The sequence below is a fragment of the Sarcophilus harrisii genome, chromosome 6 (genome assembly GCF_902635505.1).
Source record: "Sarcophilus harrisii chromosome 6, mSarHar1.11, whole genome shotgun sequence".
NCBI classification, from domain to species: domain Eukaryota; kingdom Metazoa; phylum Chordata; class Mammalia; order Dasyuromorphia; family Dasyuridae; genus Sarcophilus; species Sarcophilus harrisii.
The window spans coordinates 20161340-20179011 of record NC_045431.1 but is presented as its reverse complement, the minus strand read 5'-3'; the positions used below and the strand labels follow the sequence as shown (position 1 = coordinate 20179011).

The following is a 17672-nucleotide window of genomic DNA, read 5'->3' as shown; positions in this document are numbered from 1 at the left end:
ATATTCACACGCATACTTTAAACAGATATCCTTGATTTACTCAATTTGTTTTAAGCCAAAGAGTGAAAAGGAATCTTTGACAAAACTGTCATCTTTAAAATACGGTGATATTTCATTTTCCCCTTCTGCACTATTTAGATTGCCTAGAACTAAAATGCTTCCAGCAGCTCCTCTGTCCAATTTTTCAAAGCTGTCACTTTCTAGCAAATCTGCTTAAGCAAAATACTTATGTTGTTAGAAAACAGAGCAAACATATATTGCAAAATACATTTCCTACTCCTTCACAGGTCAGAGTCTCATTCAAGTGCATGAAATAAGAAGAACACGTGAAAATAAATTAAAAGTTGACTATGACAGATTGGCTTAAGTCAATGAATCCAGCGCACCTATGATTAGTTTCCAAAGATACACTGGGACTTAGTTCTGTAGAGTTTTCCACATGATAATCCTATAATCAAAATGTTATTTTCGATGCATTTACTAAAGGTCATTAAACTGAAAAAGAACACTTCCCCAGCAGAAGGGGACAATGAAAGATGATCATTATTATACCTCTTCAGACTGTGTCTACAGTACTTATTGCACCGTATTGTCAACATTTGATGGACTACACAGAAACACAAAATTGCCAAAGCGTTGCATGTGCTGAATTTGGGTCCTTTTGTGGCATCATAACTCACAATCTGTGAGTAGCGTCTGAATGTAAGGAAGTTCAAAGACAAAACGTATAAGAATCTCAGTATGTTGAAGGTAACAGACTACAGATCCTCAGATAACTCCAACCAGATTCTACAAGTAAAGGAAAACATGTTTTTGCAAAGGCTGGAACATTATTACAATTTTCATCAGAGCGAACTGAATTTCTAAAATTTCCTCATAAACAATTCGCAAACAGAGGGTATACTTCTGGGCTTCTGTAAACATTACCCATGAATTCTACCTGTTTTTTCAACCCAGTTGGCACTTTTTATCCTTTGCATGCATAATTAATTACACAGAATCTGCTTTAAATTAATCTTCCAAAGTTTGCACACTAGAAATTATCTAAGCCATAACAATTACTTTCACTGCTTTAAAAAGCCAGTCATGTTTCACCAAAAAAGAAAAAAAAACCCTACTTATAACATGCAATCTCAAACTCAGTTCTCATCTGGACCATTAACACCAGATCTTTTGCCCTTTGACACCATAAAAATCAATATGCTGAAATGCCATGGTTCTCTCATGGACCACAAAGTCTTCATATACAATTATTAAATGAATCTCTTTCTATTACTTCAGAGAAGAACCATGTCAAAATAAAATTAGTTTAAGAGTAGTTTTATAGAAGTACACAATTAAAAGATAGAGGTCACTCTTTCTGAAGGATGGGGGGCTGGTAGAAATTCACTTCATTATTGTTTAAAATTCTTGCTGTGGAAACTCATTAACCAATGAGGACTGAAAAATCCTTTCTGATTTCTACTCAACAATTGGGAGAAAAGAGAGAAACAAAGTGTGCGTGTGGATTAGGGATAAGAGCCATGATTTGGTTGGTCTATTCTCAAGGAAAGAAATTTCCTCTTCCTTTACAGACCATCATTTCATTTGCAATTTATAGGCAAAGAATTGTCAGAGCAATGAAAGGTTAATGATTTGTCCAGAGTCATATAGTCTTCATTAAAACACATTAAAAAGAAGCATGCTGTTGGCATTTTATTTAGACAAGATTACTTTGTGTGTATTTGTTTTTATATTTCCAAAAACAACTAAATGAAGCAGTATTATGAGGAATAAAAATTAAATAAGGACCAAAACTTCTTTCATATAACGAGACCAATTAGACAAACAGGTGAATACCTATAACATGGACCACTTTGTTTAAGTTGCTTCATTCTATTATAATATATGCACTGCATTTTTCAAACCTCAAAAGTCTATATTAATATAGTTATCATCACTGGTCTACCTGACAAAAATCACTATTAAGAAGTTAAATGATAATTTACTAAAAGCTTCTATTTTATATTGCCATTATCAGAACTGTATCTAGGAAATGGAAGACACTTCATGAATTCTTACAAATCATAAAGCATTAGTCTGTCATTGTATTTTTTGGTCACTTTAAATTCTATTCCACAGAAAAGCAGGATCATGGAAAGAGGTCCATAATCCAATTCAGAGAATCTGAATCCTTTAGTCTCAATTTCCCTGTCCTACTAAAGGACAGTAATGGACTACATCCCTATAGAATCTTTATTCTTAAATGTTTCTTAGTCTTTGTAACTACAAATTGAGGTTTGCTATGTGAACTAGTGTGAATTAGTGAACTAGTCTAAGGGGGCCAAGGGCATGAGTTTTATCCCTGAATATATCAGTTACATTTAGTCTGTTCTAAAATCACGATTATACTTGAATGCTAGCCAAGGGCAAATATTTCCAGGCACAAGAGGCCAAGGCAAAAGGGTATTTAGAGACAATCTTGGGAATAGGCCATTGAGCCGAGTATACTAAAGGACCAAGTGAAAAGGAAAGCTTAAAATGATTCATGTGTTACGAATGGAATTGATCTATTCTTTTCCCCCCATGTGGAACATCATAGGAACAAATTGGTTTATTTTAACAGGGAAGATTCAGTATTAGGGGAAAAAAAAACTAATTTTAAGGGTTATGACTCCCTCAATGCCATGGTTAAGCTAACCACTAAAATAGCCCAAAGGTTTGCTCTAATATGGCTTTTTTAATGTTCTCATATCATGAGAATGTCTAAGATTTTGGGGGCGGGGTATTAAAAAAGGGAGTTAATAGGTGACCTATAAATCTCTTATGACAAAAAGAAGGAAAATTAGGTTCACTGGCAATCAAATAGAATAATAGAGAAACCAACTCAGAATGCAATCCCACCATCTCCTGGACCTCATAAACTCAACCACGACCCTCTGATAGTTTCAAAGACACAAATTCTAGAATCAAACAATGCATTCACAAAAGGGAATACATTCAGGCAGCTCAGTGCTACTGGATAACCGCCCAGAATACAAGCTTTTTTTTTGGCAATGAAGAAAGACAATTGTGTTTCCCCACATTCTTACTGAAGCAAATCATTTCTGGGGGGACGTCAGGCTGCCCGACGGTAGCCAATTCTGTGTAGCCAAGGCTAAATTGTGTGTGTTTGTTCTTTATTGTTATTTTCTGACCAACAAAACTTCAGATCAAGATGTACAGCTAGAGATAAGAGGCATATGCATTCACGTCCCAGTACTACAAATGGCTCAAATAGCATATAATTCTCATCTGGAGCACTCAAGTTACCTTTGCTGTTGACAAAAGGTTGGATTTTAGTGGAAAACAAGTCTGTTACCATGCATTCTAGTCTATGAAGAAGCATCTTTTGTCTTATTTTCACTGCAAAATGCTAACAGGGAACCAAGGTGCTGTAACCCTGTCAGATTCCATAGTTGAAAAGCACATAGATGAAACAATCAGACATTCCAACATTGCCTTAAATGCTCAGTCCAGCAGAGCTTTCTCTGTTTGTCCCTGCCACTCTCTCTTACTCTATCCACTTACACGGCTCATGATCTACTAGGGACAACAAATTCTCGAAATTTTATTCATATGTATACATATATATGTAAATATAGACATATATAATTTATATGTATATATACACATACATATGTGTGTTTATATGTGTATATAATATACATAACTGTTATATATAACATTTCTATTTCATATGTGGGGGATATATATAATAATTTATGTGTGTATATATACACATACATATATTGGGTGTTTATATATGTATATATAACATACATAACAAATATTACATATATATTTATATTTCACACTTGAAAGTGACTAGTGAATATTAAAGAAAAAACCTTAAAATTGTTTAATCTTTTAAGTAATAGACATGGATTCATCATGATCTATCCACATTCACTTCCATGACATTTTTCTGAACAAGATGTTTTCCAAAAAGCTTGCCAGAGTGAGAGGACATAATTCTCTATATTCCTGACCTCATCAGCAAATTCCACTAATCATAAAGTAAGATTACTTAAAAACTTAGCAGATGATAATAAGAATCTTCTTTTGGCACTATTAAGAGACAGGCTAAGTAAACAGAACCACACATCAGACCAGGGACCATTCTAAAACTTCCATGAGGACCTGAGAACTTAATTAAGCCTTTAAAAAGTCCACCTACAACCAGCCATCTAGGGGAAGGGGTGAGGGGAAGGAGGGAAAAAATTGGAACAAAAGGATTTGCAACTGCCAATGATGATAAATTACCTATGCATATATCTTATAAATAAAAACTATAATAATAATTTTTTAAAAAGCAAAAAAATAAAAATAAAAAGTCCACCTAATACTTCAGACTCAACACTGGAGAGAAAACCAGACATCAGAAATCTGACCCCCCATTCACCAGGATGTTATTCACAGTAAGAACCTTTTCTCTACCTTTGGCAGAGCAAACCTGTTCCTCCAAAGGGCAGAATTTGTCATCATCAGGCCCAGTTCCATGAAGGAAGTTTTAAAACATTTTGAAAACTAAATATATTAGAATGACAAAAGAATTCTGCTCTTTGGGCACACAGATGATAGTTTCTGATGTCCAAGTATGCGTGTAACATGCCCTGATGGCTTAATTATCAACCTAGTCCAGATCATATAAATTCATCACAAGAGATCTGTCTGTGTCACAATTTTGCCACCTCTACTCAAACCCTGGATTGAGGATCTCCTAAGAAACCCTGTTCCATCAGCCCTCTAGCTTCTGACTACCTGATGCTCTTGGATACGTCCTATACTAAATCTCTCCCCTCACCTGTCCATCCTCCACCTCCCTATTTATGTGAGAGGGATTTCATTGGTACCAAACTTTCTTCTCATGCAACCTCCTGGAAACAACTCATATTAAAGTGATAAACTTTACCTTTTTGTAGCAATGTGACGTTTGCAAAACTCTTCTCCCAAACCTTCAGCAAGATAAGTTTTTTCAAGTCTCATTATCTCCTTTCTAGATGGGGAAACCGGAACTAGAACGTATTTAAATGGTGTACCCCATTTCCCAAAAAGAAGAACTAAGATCAGGGCCCAGCTGTGCTCATTTTAAACCCAAGCTTTTCCCCTCCTCCATGAGGTATCACGATAAAAATTCTTTCTACCTGGTCCAGCTGTAGCTGAGTAGCTTCTTCCACCTGGACTCAGTGAATGCAAAAAACAAAAACAAAAACAAAAAAAAAGCAAAGAACACTAGCACAATGAATTCATTTTCTCTCCCTTCCTCCGCCCTCCCCAATACTCTATCTCCTTAAGTCACTACTAATAAAATTAATGGTGTGGTCTTTTTTTGCTTCTTTTAAAATTAATTCACTATTGAGTTTCCTAATGAAGACAATATAAAACACTTTCCCCCTAGAGTGGTAACTAATGATCTCTAGTTATTAGTAAGGACTTCCTTTTGAAATTACTTTGCATTACCATGTATACACTTTCTCCTATTTGAGTGGTTATGGTACTGAGGCTAGAAAGCCAGCCTCCCTGTCTGCAAGCCTTGGATTCACTTGAATGAGTTTAGGGAAATCACTTAACCTTTCTTTCCCTCCAGGCAACTCTCACAGAACAGGATTTGCAGAGGAGGGAGCTATCTGCATTTGTAGAGAGGGTTTAAGCAATAGGATTTCACTCCACCAGTGAAATTACAGATCCAAAGTCATCCTCAAAACTTTTAGTTATTCTCTGGGGCACTTCTTACATCTCTCAGTAGATTGTAAACTCCTTGAGGGAAGTGCCTTATTTTGCCTCTTTTCTGACTTCCAAATTTAGTACTAAACCAGACACAAAAGGCTGATGTTTATGTATGGCTTTGCTCTTGGAAGGACTGGTGAGTAGCTGCTATTTAAAAGTAGTTGGCTGATGGATTTCTATATCTTATAGCAGGAGTCCTCAAACTTTTTAAATAGGGGGCCAGTTCACTGTCCCTCAGACCGTTGGAAGGCCGGACTATAGTAAAAACAAAAACTTTGTTTTGTGGGCCTTTCAATAAAGAAACTTCATAGCCCTGGGTGAGGGGGATAAATGTCCTCAGCTGCCGCATCTGGCCCATGGGCCATAGTTTGAGGACCCCCCTATATCACAGAAAAATAAAGTCATGAAATTGAAGGAACATGTTCTACTTGAGAGAATGAGAACCTGATTGCTTAATTTCACTCTAGAGGGGAAGGAGCCCGGCATGGCAAGTATATATGTACCACTTTGGTTACCTCAAATCTCCCATGGGATTGTGTTCTAGAAAGCAACTTCTTTCTACCTGTCATTCTGCTCTTGAAGAAAATGAGATCCGTTAAGGGATCAGTAAGTTATCCAAGGCCACACAAGTACTAAGTCACAGACTCAAGATGGAAAATGGAACCCTCTGCCTCTCCCAGTCTTTCTACTGGACAGTACTACCTAATTTCTGTACAAGCAGTTCCCTTCCTGAATCTGACATCTACTAGCACCAAGCAACTAAATCAGAAATAGGCAGCTATGTTTTAAAACTTGCATGGTATCTCTAATAAAAAAGCTTAACTTCAAACTTAAAAAAAGAAGAAGTGGTATTAAAATCTAGCAGAGAAAAGTATTTTAATACAAACCCAAAATTTTTCTTTCAATTTTTTTTTCAGTAATCTCACTGGTCTCATCTAACTATTTAACCTCACTTTACCTCAGTTTCCTAATTTGCAAAACTGTGATATTATATTTAATTACATAAATTTACTAAAGCTTTTAACAGGTTACTAGCTTAGCACTACTTTAGAACTACATCTCTGACTCCCTAATAGTACACCTTCCTGTAGTACCTCTTACATAGTAGGTTCTCAATAGGCATTGGTTAACTAAATGAATCAGTACAAGTATTTTCAGTAAATACAGAGGAATTTTTAAAAATTACTATTATGGTCAGATTGAACTAACTAACACTCTCTCTCTCTCTCTCTCTCTCTCTCTCTCTCTCTCTCTCTCTCTCTCTCTCTCTCTCTCTCTCTCATTCTTCTTAGTCTTTACTAATAGCCACACTCACGAGGATAAGAAACTCATGTTATTCTCCATTCCTGCTAAAGGAAGAGGAAGTCATAATCCATTCCAAATGGCATTCCCCATAATTAAGGAAATCTGCCAAAGTACATGAAAGTAATGAGGATTTGATCCCTGAATGAACAAAGAATCTGATGGGATATTTCAAGCGTGGAGAAAGAGAACTTAGTGCATGAGACGTATCTGTAGGATCTACTTTTAGAACAGACACTGCTTGTTTGAAAACAGAGCATGAAACGATGTTAATCTTTAAGTGGAGGAAGCTGCTTGTGGCCATATAATCAAAGCATGGTGTACTTGAATCATCTACCCTTTCGTGTTTCAACTCAGCATACCCACTGAGTCTGATCCTGCAAGCCTTTCTGTGTATATCACTCTTAATAAATTCGATGGGTGTTTTGTAGCTACAAAACCTGCAGGATTGAATACTTCAGGATAAATGTTCAATGCATAATCAGGAATATAGCTGGAAATGCCAATTAAGGGAGCAGAGCACAGGGAACCCAAATTCTGATGTGGGGGAAGCACATCATGGCTAAAAATATCACCTATAACCTATCCCCTGACTTTGCTGAGTGTTTCACAAAATATTATTAATCATAACTACCTAAATACATTTCTGCTAAACAGACCAGGTAGCTGAAAATTGACCTCTTATCTCAAGAGAACTGTTATATAAGGGGAAAAAAGCTGAATAGAAAATATTTTCTAGCATACTTTATTTCCTTCACTTTCTAAGTAAAACTTAAGCAAAGAAAAATATTTTTACTGTGGAATAAAATGGATTTGGATTCTTAATGTGATGTGAACAAACATTTAAACAACTTTAATCTCAATTATGGGTTATATTCAGGAAATGATTTAATCCCTGGGTTTGCTAGCCAGAAATAACTGCTAATAGCTCAAGGGTAGAGAAATAGATGGAGGAGAAAGTTTCATCCTGAGTCACACCATGGGGAAGGAATTCTGAAGGCCAAATTGAGGCTTATCAGGCAAATATACGCATGCCAGGAGTAGAGGGGGGAATGCTATGAAAGAGCATCAACACAGATGGGGACCTAGATAGCTGACTTGCAGGAAACCATGCGGAGTGACAGCTCGGTGGTAACTACACCTGACCTGGCAGTCAGACCTAAAGGCAAAGAACTGGAGCCAAATCAGCAGAGTCCCTGAGCAGATGTGACTACATACAAGTCTGCATGTAAGGGAGTTCTGGTGCTCAGGAGCCTTCTCCTCTAAATGATTAGAAAAGATATGATTATTAGAAGATAAAGAAGGTTATGGAATATTATATAGAAGAGGGCATTTTTCTACTTTTCAAAGACCAGCTTTGATACTGCTATTTATGGGAAAATTGTCAGAATTGAGTCCTGTTACAATCTTCATGAGAGTGTTCTTTCTGTTCTTCTGAGCAGTAATCATTGGGAAAAAGTATGTTTTTCAAGGTTATAAAATTAGAAATCAAAAGTTTTTTTTAATGTCAATAATATTTTTCCAATTACATATATAGTTTTCAACATTATTTTTCATAAGATTTTGAGTTCCAAATTTGAGAGAAAAACTTTTACAGATCTGTAATGTGCTCAATTGTTGTTCATTCATTCTAAAATATTGCAATGCTCTGAATAAAGAAATTTATGGGAAGCCATTAGCAACCACTTCCAAGATGTCAGTTCCTCGGTACTCTCAGTACATTTTGCTGTTTTAGAGCATTATTTTAAGTGTTTGTAAAATACATTTGTGACTACCCAGTCTTTACAAAATTATCTTAAAGCACAAGTATCAGAAAAGGTTTCCTATTGTCTAAGCACTTATATGCCAGGGAGGGGGAAAAAAAAAAAAAGGAGCTCAAAGTAAAAGATAACCATAGTTCTAGGGAAGGAGAGAGACATTTTGGTTTCATTTACTGAAAAGAAAAGAAGACTAATACAAATAGAAGACATCATTAATAAAATCTGTGAATTCATATTTGGAAAATCTTTTCCTTTTGTTTGCAAACCTACTGCTCCACAGGTTTCACTCAGCTTCATTGTTTATTAAGCAACAGAATTTCTAAAAGGCAGGGAATTAATTGTCCCACATTCAGCCCAACTGTTCACTTTCTAATCACAGGTCCTCTGTAAATGGAGCTCCCTGGGGAGGGATGGCCCTACACAGAAGAGGAAAAGAAGAAAAAATGTTGCTGCAGAGTAACCATATACTGCATAGCTGTAGATGGGTACCTGAACGCAACCTTATACCAACTGATGGCTAAAAACCAGTTCTTTTTACAATTAATTACTCCTTCTAGATAACAGCAAATATCACTTTAGCAACATACAAAATTAAAGGCTGAAGTTGAAACAGGAAAGGCGTCAGAATGGGTATGTAGCTGGGTAAATGTAAGAGCAAAATGAAATTGGTAAAATCCTAAAGGGGCTTCCGATAAATATTGTTATGGCTTCATCATTGGTTCCAGAGAGCAGTGAGCATATTATTTGGCCAACAACATTGTATCTAAAGAGTAAAGAATTTCATGGTACAATGGCCTCCAATCATTAGAACTAGGAGTGTTCATGTGGTAAGTTGCAGCAGGTATTAATACACAAACTACTCTTGTTCACAGCAGTAAGGGGATATCACATTCAATGGACAGGACAAAAGAAGTGGAAGATCAAGAGGAGAGTTAAGGAAATTGGAACCTGGCCAGATTCTTTGGTTAGTTCAATTCACTGCAGAATGCAAAGTCTCCTAGTGGTCTTAGTTCCAGAGGATTTGCATTACCTAGAAGTTCAGGTTGGAGAATTTGCTTTTTATCTAAAATCACTAAGTTTACACTTCAGAGACTGAACAAAAATACCATTATATCTTGATTGGCCACCTTGAATTATGGCCACTTGATTTAATGCAGAAAAAGTCCTTTTCAGGACTTTGTTAAATTGATCAAAAGCATTTTAAAAAAAAGGAAAGGGAAGAAAATTCTGTAGATATGTACTTAAACTGAATGAAAATTTTCATAAGAGTTCAAGATTTATTATTTTGTTTTCTTTTGTTTTTCCTTTTAAAAACAAAGACAAAATCACAGTTCTAGTTACTATACGACTTTACCCTTTTAAGTAAAAGATATGCTTTGAGATTCTCAATCAGATATAGTCAATACTTCTGATTTACCTGGTACCCAATAAGCACTCTGGTGCCATTATTCTGGGAAGTTAGCTGTTTAGGACTTTCACAGAGGAAGCAGAGTGGCTCCATGACTCATTACTACCACTTCCTGAGGCACCTTGCAAGTTTTCCCAAGGGGATCACCCAATCAAGTACTAATAACCTAGTTTTTATTTAGCTTGTGAGGTTGGCTTAGATCATAGTTTAAGGGAGTATGACATCAGGCAACTAATTCTCACCTGAAAAACGTATTGAGCAGGACATATATCTTCAGGAAATATTTTTTTTTTCTCTTTCCTTTTAACAAATCCATATGTCGCTACTGTATCATTAACTGTGAAACCATGCTGAGCTCAGCTGTTCAGGGAACAGCTTCTTGCAAGACTTCAGTGACCACATAATACTACTTGGGGAATTCTTAATGGCTAAATTATTTACAGCCCGCCTCTAATTTTAAAACTTGACGTTGCATTTGTTGAAAAAAGGTAAGGAAGCAAATTTATCCAAATTGTTTTGTGGCAGAATGAAAGCATTCAGCAAACATTTTAGAACCATGACAGATTCAGTTCCGGAACCCCTAATATATGAGATCTTTTTTTTTTAAGTTGTCAAATGTCCATATTCCTTCTCAACTAAAAGAAAAAAATTAAAAAGCTATTTTAGCTTAATCCTTACAGAGGATGTCCTCAAGTCCTAGTGCAGCTTTATATTAAAACTTAAGACTAAAGTTAAGACTTGGGGGACATTCTATATAACTATGGATAGATTAGGTAGACAGGTAGATAGATAGGTAGAAAGAAAGATAGATAGATAGATAGATAGATAGATAGATTAGATAGATAGATATAGATAGACAGATAGATTAGATAGACAGATAAACAGATAGACAGACAGACAGACAGACAGATAGATAGATAGATATGTAGTGGGAGTGGGCAGCATTACACAGTAGAAAAGGTACTGGATTTGGAATCTGAGGATCTAAAGACCCAGATAAAACCCTCAGTTTACTTCCCCTTTATGTTACTGAGCAAGCTGCTTCTCATATCTCTATATATCAGGTATCCATCTTTTAAATCATGGATTTAGACTAAATAATCTCCAAGACACTTTCTTGGTTAAATCATCCTATAAATTCAAACTCTTGACAAAATGATTGATTTTAAAAATCAACACAGTGTATAATTATGTTATGATCAGAAGCAATTTAAGGAGGAATGATGGTGAAGGAGCAGGGAAACCTTAACGTTTCCTAAAATGGAGGCAATGGTTTATCATTTACTTCAAATCTCTATTAAAGGGATCTCCTAGGTTCCAGATTTCAGACACTGCAGCTGCCTGCAATCTACCAAGGAATAGAGAATGATAATGAAGCTTCCTCTTCACTCTCATGTGACAATACCCAAATTTGAATAGACTAGGAACTTGAGCCTTCATGACATACACATGTTAGTGCAGTTGTCAATTAGAAAGAAATTCCCCAGTCAGTACAGCACTGTCATGTAGCACATCACATCAGAAAACCAAGATGTCAAATCATTTTACAATTTAATTTTGAAGGACAATCCCTGGTGAAGATAATCCTCTGGTCACATATTTCAGACTCCCTCAGCACTATTATAATCTTGGATGTAGCTATAATCCCGACTTTCCCTTCCTAATGCCCATTCCTAGTTTACACTATTAAAATAAGAAGATTATAAATAAAGATAACAAAATAAATTTATTGTTATCTATTGTAATAAAATAATGAAGGCTCTTTGGGTATTTGAATCCTTTTTTACATTCATGCTTCAAGACTTTCCCCAGAGACTGATTGCCTTGACGCCTCTCCTCAGTCTGCTTATGTTGCTTAACAGGTGTCATTGTTCCTCTCAAAATCTCTAGAGAGTAAGGAGTTTTCCCCCAATTATAAATATACAACAGTTAATTAGCCCACCTTTTGTTTTATTACCCCCACCCTAATCAAAATTAAATCTAACAAAGAAAGGATTAAAAAAAAGATATGATTTGACTAACCTGAATTTCTAAAAAAAAAATAATTACCTTAAATGAGGTTATGGAAACCCCCCCCCCCTTTTTAGAACCTATTGAAAAGTAACAAATATTAGCAGAAAATTGAGCCTTCTGTACTCCATAAACAGAGTCTGTAAGTTTATTAACTGAAAACAAACATTAAGGATACCACTCACCTTCTTTCAATGTCTGAATTACTTGAAACCACACACAGATTATAAACAACAAAATCTCTGTGTATGATTCTAAATCAAGATGTATATATATTCACATGACTCTGACACTTAGCTACTTAGGCACTTAGTATAATGATCATGGATCTTTTCTGTCTTCCATGGTAAAGATGAGGGCCTTGTTATAAATCACAATGAAGTAGATACAGCACTGTATTCAGAGTCAGAGAAACTACATTCAAATCCTAGCTCAGACAGTCATGTTGTCTTTTTTGACTTTGGTTTAGTCATTTAATCTCTACCTCAATTTTCTTCCTTATAAAATGAAGGGGTTATTCTAGGTGAATTCTAAGCTTCCTTCCAATTATCAGTCCATGAACCTGCGTTTCCCCACGAAGACACCTTCTTATCCTGGGTAATTCTTTCCAAGTGTGGGGTGGTCAATGTTTAACAAGCAGGTCTCAAAAAAAGCCACGCATAACATACTTTTAAATTTCATCTGCATTCACATTTTCTAAATCATTTTTTTGCCTTGATCATCAACAATACAATCAAGCCCTAATTTGTAACATTTACCAATTTCTGAGGTGTAAATGTTCACAATGACAATTTAACAATCAGCTCTTCAGCTGGTTTGAGCTGCCTCCAGCACATTCTTTATTCTTTCCCATAGTTTTCTAAAAGCTGTAAATACTCCACAAGATTTACAGCTAGAAGGGACCTAAAAAGTCATCTGGTCATAGAATAATAGAATCCCGTTCCCAGCTTCTTAAACTGGGTCTCAACCTCATATAGGGTCTCATAACTGAATGTGGAGGTTATTAAATTATTACTTATGATTAGTAAATGTCAATTTGCAAACCTATTTTATATACCTATATACCAGGGACCATGTAAGAATTTCTTGAGCAATTAGTAATAGTGACTGGAAAAAAAAAAGTTTTAAAAGCCCTGCTTTAGTCCAATTTACACTCCTAAAGAACACTCTTGGACCCAACAATAATGTGCCTGAAAAGTAGTCATTCAGCCCTTCCCCGAAGACCTCCAATGAGGAGGAACTACCACCAGAGGAAAGACCATCTTACTATGGAACAGCTCTGTAGTGGTTGAGACATTTTCCCTGAAAATAAGTCTAAATTTGCATCTTTATAGCTGCTACCCATCATTCCTGGCTCTGCCTTCTGATACCAATACAAGAAATAAGTCTTCAGAACAACAACAATAACAACAAAACTTCAAATACTTTAATCCTAGCTTCCCTTAACCCTACCTTCCCTTCTTCACTTCTTTCAAATAACCTAAATATGATGGAGGCTCAACATTCTATATTATCCTAGTTGCCTTTTTGAGTTAACGTTCTAGCTAATAAATATCTTTGTGTGCCCAAGAGGAGAAAACAATATTCCAGATATGGTCTAACCAGGGTAGAATATAATGAGACTACCATCTTTTCATATTGGATACGATTTCTCATGACACCTAAGATCACAGAAGCTTTATTTATTTTTTATTTTTTTGCAGTTTGAATCACAGTGGTGATTCATATTGAACTTGATGTTCACTGAAAACATCAGCTCTTTTTTCTGACAAACTGTTAACTTCAATCGTATTGGTAAAGTTAAAGTTTTGAACTTAAGAGTAAGACTTTACATTTATCCCTACTAAATTTCAGTCTACTGAGATTCGGTCCAATAGCCTAGCCTATCAACATTTGTTTTTTGTTTTGTTTTGTATTATTTTGTTTTTGGGGTGGGGGGGATCTTATGCCATCATCCATTTAATCAGTTATCCCTCCAAGCTTTGAAGCATCTGCAAATTAGATGTGCATGCCATCTAGATTTTTATTTAAGTCACCAATAAAAATGGTAAATAGCTCTCTGCACTGGAGATCTCCTGCCAAGCTTCATTGACTATTAATGAGTAAACCCTTCATTTTATAGATGAAGAAACTAAAGCCCAGATGAGTTAAGTGAATTGCTCAAGATCACACAAGTTGTGAGCAACAAAAAATCCCAAAGTGTTAGTTATGTGAACTCCAGTCCTCTGACTTGTCATTCTCTTTCCACTGATTTATTAATAATGATCTCTGATTTATGTCAACTATGTGTGTGCATATATATGTGCATAATACAATGCAACTAAAATTAATTAATTTTCTTTCCTTTTCTCTTGAAGACTTATGTTCCATGTATTGCATTTCAAGTACACATACAGTAAGTAGCCTTTTAGAAAGGTTTCACTCATTCTAAAGAAAATTTGTTATGTTGATAATATAACCAGAGATCAAAAGACATCAAGATCAAATACTTGATGATGTCAGAGAATCACACACACACACACACACACACACACAACACACACACACACACACAACATACACATTTGCATTTCATTCTTACAAGAACGTGCATTTAAAAAAAATAATTTGACAAAAACCTTAACTCAGATTTCCAAATCTAAGCTATCCCTATAAACGTCTCTACCAATTTTATGTAAAGACTTTTGCCTCCTCATCTCTGAGGGACTTGCTCTCATTAATGTAGTAAAAATGACACATGTCATTCAGCACCATTTTATGGGAAGTGTCATCATGTTCTTATATTACATTTAAGAATGCTGTGATGAAATTTCAAGAGAGAATTGTAAAGCACTAAAATCAAAGATCAATATTTAAGTTGATATGGAGATACCCAGTATTACACTAGATCAAAGTGTTGTAAATCACTTCATTTTTATGGATAATTTAAGTTATTTTACAACCTGATTTTAGGTACATTTTAAAAGACTAATATCAGCTGATCTGAACAGAAATGTTTCTAAAAATTACTAGACATTATCCTGAATTCCTAAACAGAATCTCTTAACCTGCTTTGATCTTTTATTTATGATTCACAGTCATCATTATAAATCCCATTTACTTTATGAGATATACAGCAATATCTCTGGATGCTACTTAAAAGGTAACTACTTTCATAACAAAATATCAATATAAATGATTTGACAGGGACTTTTTTTTTCGATGCAAAATTCATTTACATGAGAAGTACTAGAAAATAAAAGGTATTGTAGATGTCAAAACTAAACAAAAATTTAAGGGAACCGGGATGGGTTAGAAGGTAAATATCGAGGTCTTTATGACCAAAGCAGAACTAGAGATCATTACTGATCACAAAATAGAAAATTTCGATTATACCAAACTGAAAAGTTTTTGTACAAACAAAACTAATGCAGACAAGATTAGAAGGGAAGCAATAAACTGGGAAAACATTTTTACAGTCAAAGGTTCTGATAAAGGCCTCATTTCCAAAATATATAGAGAATTAACTCTAATTTATAAAAAATCAAGCCATTCTCCAATTGAAAAATGGTCAAAGGATATGAACAGACAATTCTCAGATGAAGAAATTGAAACTATTTCTAGTCATATGAAAAGATGCTCCAAGTCATTATTAATCAGAGAAATGCAAATTAAGACAACTCTAAGATACCACTACACACCTGTCAGATTGGCTAAGATGACAGGAAAAAATAATGATGATTGTTGGAGGGGATGTGGGAAAACTGGGACATTGATGCATTGTTGGTGGAGTTGTGAACGAATCCAACCATTTTGGAGAGTAGTTTGGAACTATGCTCAAAAAGTTATCAAACTGTGCATACCCTTTGATCCAGCAGTGTTACTACTGGGATTATATCCCAAAGAGATTATAAAGAAGGGAAAGGGACCTGTATGTGCACGAATGTTTGTGGCAGCCCTTTTTGTAGTGGCTAGAAACTGGAAACTGAATGGATGTCCATCAGTTGGAGAATGGCTGAATAAATTGTGGTATATGAAAATTATGGAATATTACTGTTCTGTAAGAAATGACCAACAGGATGATTTCAGAAAGGCCTGGAGAGACTTACACGAACTGATGCTGAGTGAAATGAGCAGGACCAGGAGATCATTATATACTTCAACAACAATACTATATGATGACCAGTTCTGATGGACCAGGCCATCCTCAGCAACGAGATCAACCAAATCATTTCTAATGGAGCAGTAATGAACTGAACTAGCTATGCCCAGAAAAAGAACTCTGGGAGATGACTAAAAACCATTACATTGAATTCCCAATCCCTATATTTATGCACACCTGCATTTTTGATTTCCTTCACAAGCTAATTGTACAATATTTCAGAGTCTGATTCTTTTTGTACAGCAAAATAACGTTTTGGTCATGTATACTTATTGTGTATCTAATTTATATTTTAATATATTTAACATCTACTGGTCATCCTGCCATCTAGGGGAGGGGGTGGGGGGGGTAGGAGGTGAAAAATTGGAACAAGAGGTTTGGCAATTGTTAATGCTGTAAAGTTACCCATGCATATATCCTGTAAATAAAAGGCTATTAAATAAAAAAAAAAGAAGGTAAATATCCAATCTCCAACCAGTACTAATTGTTTCATTTATCCTCCCAAGAAGGGCTAGAAAGTTTCTAAAGATACAGGTGAGTTGATGACCTACATGGTTGAAAGTGTTACACCAGAATTGACTTACACTGATAAAATCACTGCTTTTGAAACATGCAAATATATCTGTACATGTTCATATATGTTAACTGATTTAACAATATACATACATATAATGACTACTATTACTTATTAATTTATTCATTTGAACTATTCATTTATATTCTCATTTATTATGTGTTTATTGGTTTTATATATATATATATATATATATATGTATAGTGTTTACTACTTATCAGGTACTATGTTTAACACTTTGCAAATATCATTCATTTGATCCTCACAACAACACCTGAAGAAGCAGAAAGCTATTATTATTAACCTTATTTTACAGATGAAGAAACTGAGGCAAAAAGTCACACAATTAGAAAGTGAAGCTAAATTGAACTCAGGTCTATATAATATTTACAATGCATTTAAGAAATCACCTTTATTCACAATGGCCCTCATTGTGCATTGATTTGCCTCATGTGCTTTCTGCTGAATTTGCTACAACTTTGGAACTGAGGGAACACTTCAGGGATCTAGTGGATAGAATATTTAAAACCCAGGCCATGTGCTTGGTATGCCTCTTCATAAGGCTGTGACCCTGGACTAAGTGGTCTGGGACCCCTTTGCTTTTTGAGTTTGGAGTTTTTCTGTCTCCTCTCGCTTGTCAGCTGACACTTCTTACTGTTATCAGCAAAGTTGTACACTGTCTCCTTTCTCATTTGCTACTTTTAATTTGTTGTGGGCTGGAAAACCAGA

At 35.3% G+C, this 17672-nt stretch overlaps 1 protein-coding gene across 5 annotated transcripts in view; it reads right to left on the bottom strand.

Annotated features, from left to right (window-relative positions):
* PCDH7 (protocadherin 7) overlaps window positions 1-17672 on the bottom strand; it is a 466821-nt gene that overhangs the window by 412243 nt on the left and 36906 nt on the right. The gene's annotated exons all lie outside the window — the stretch shown is intronic.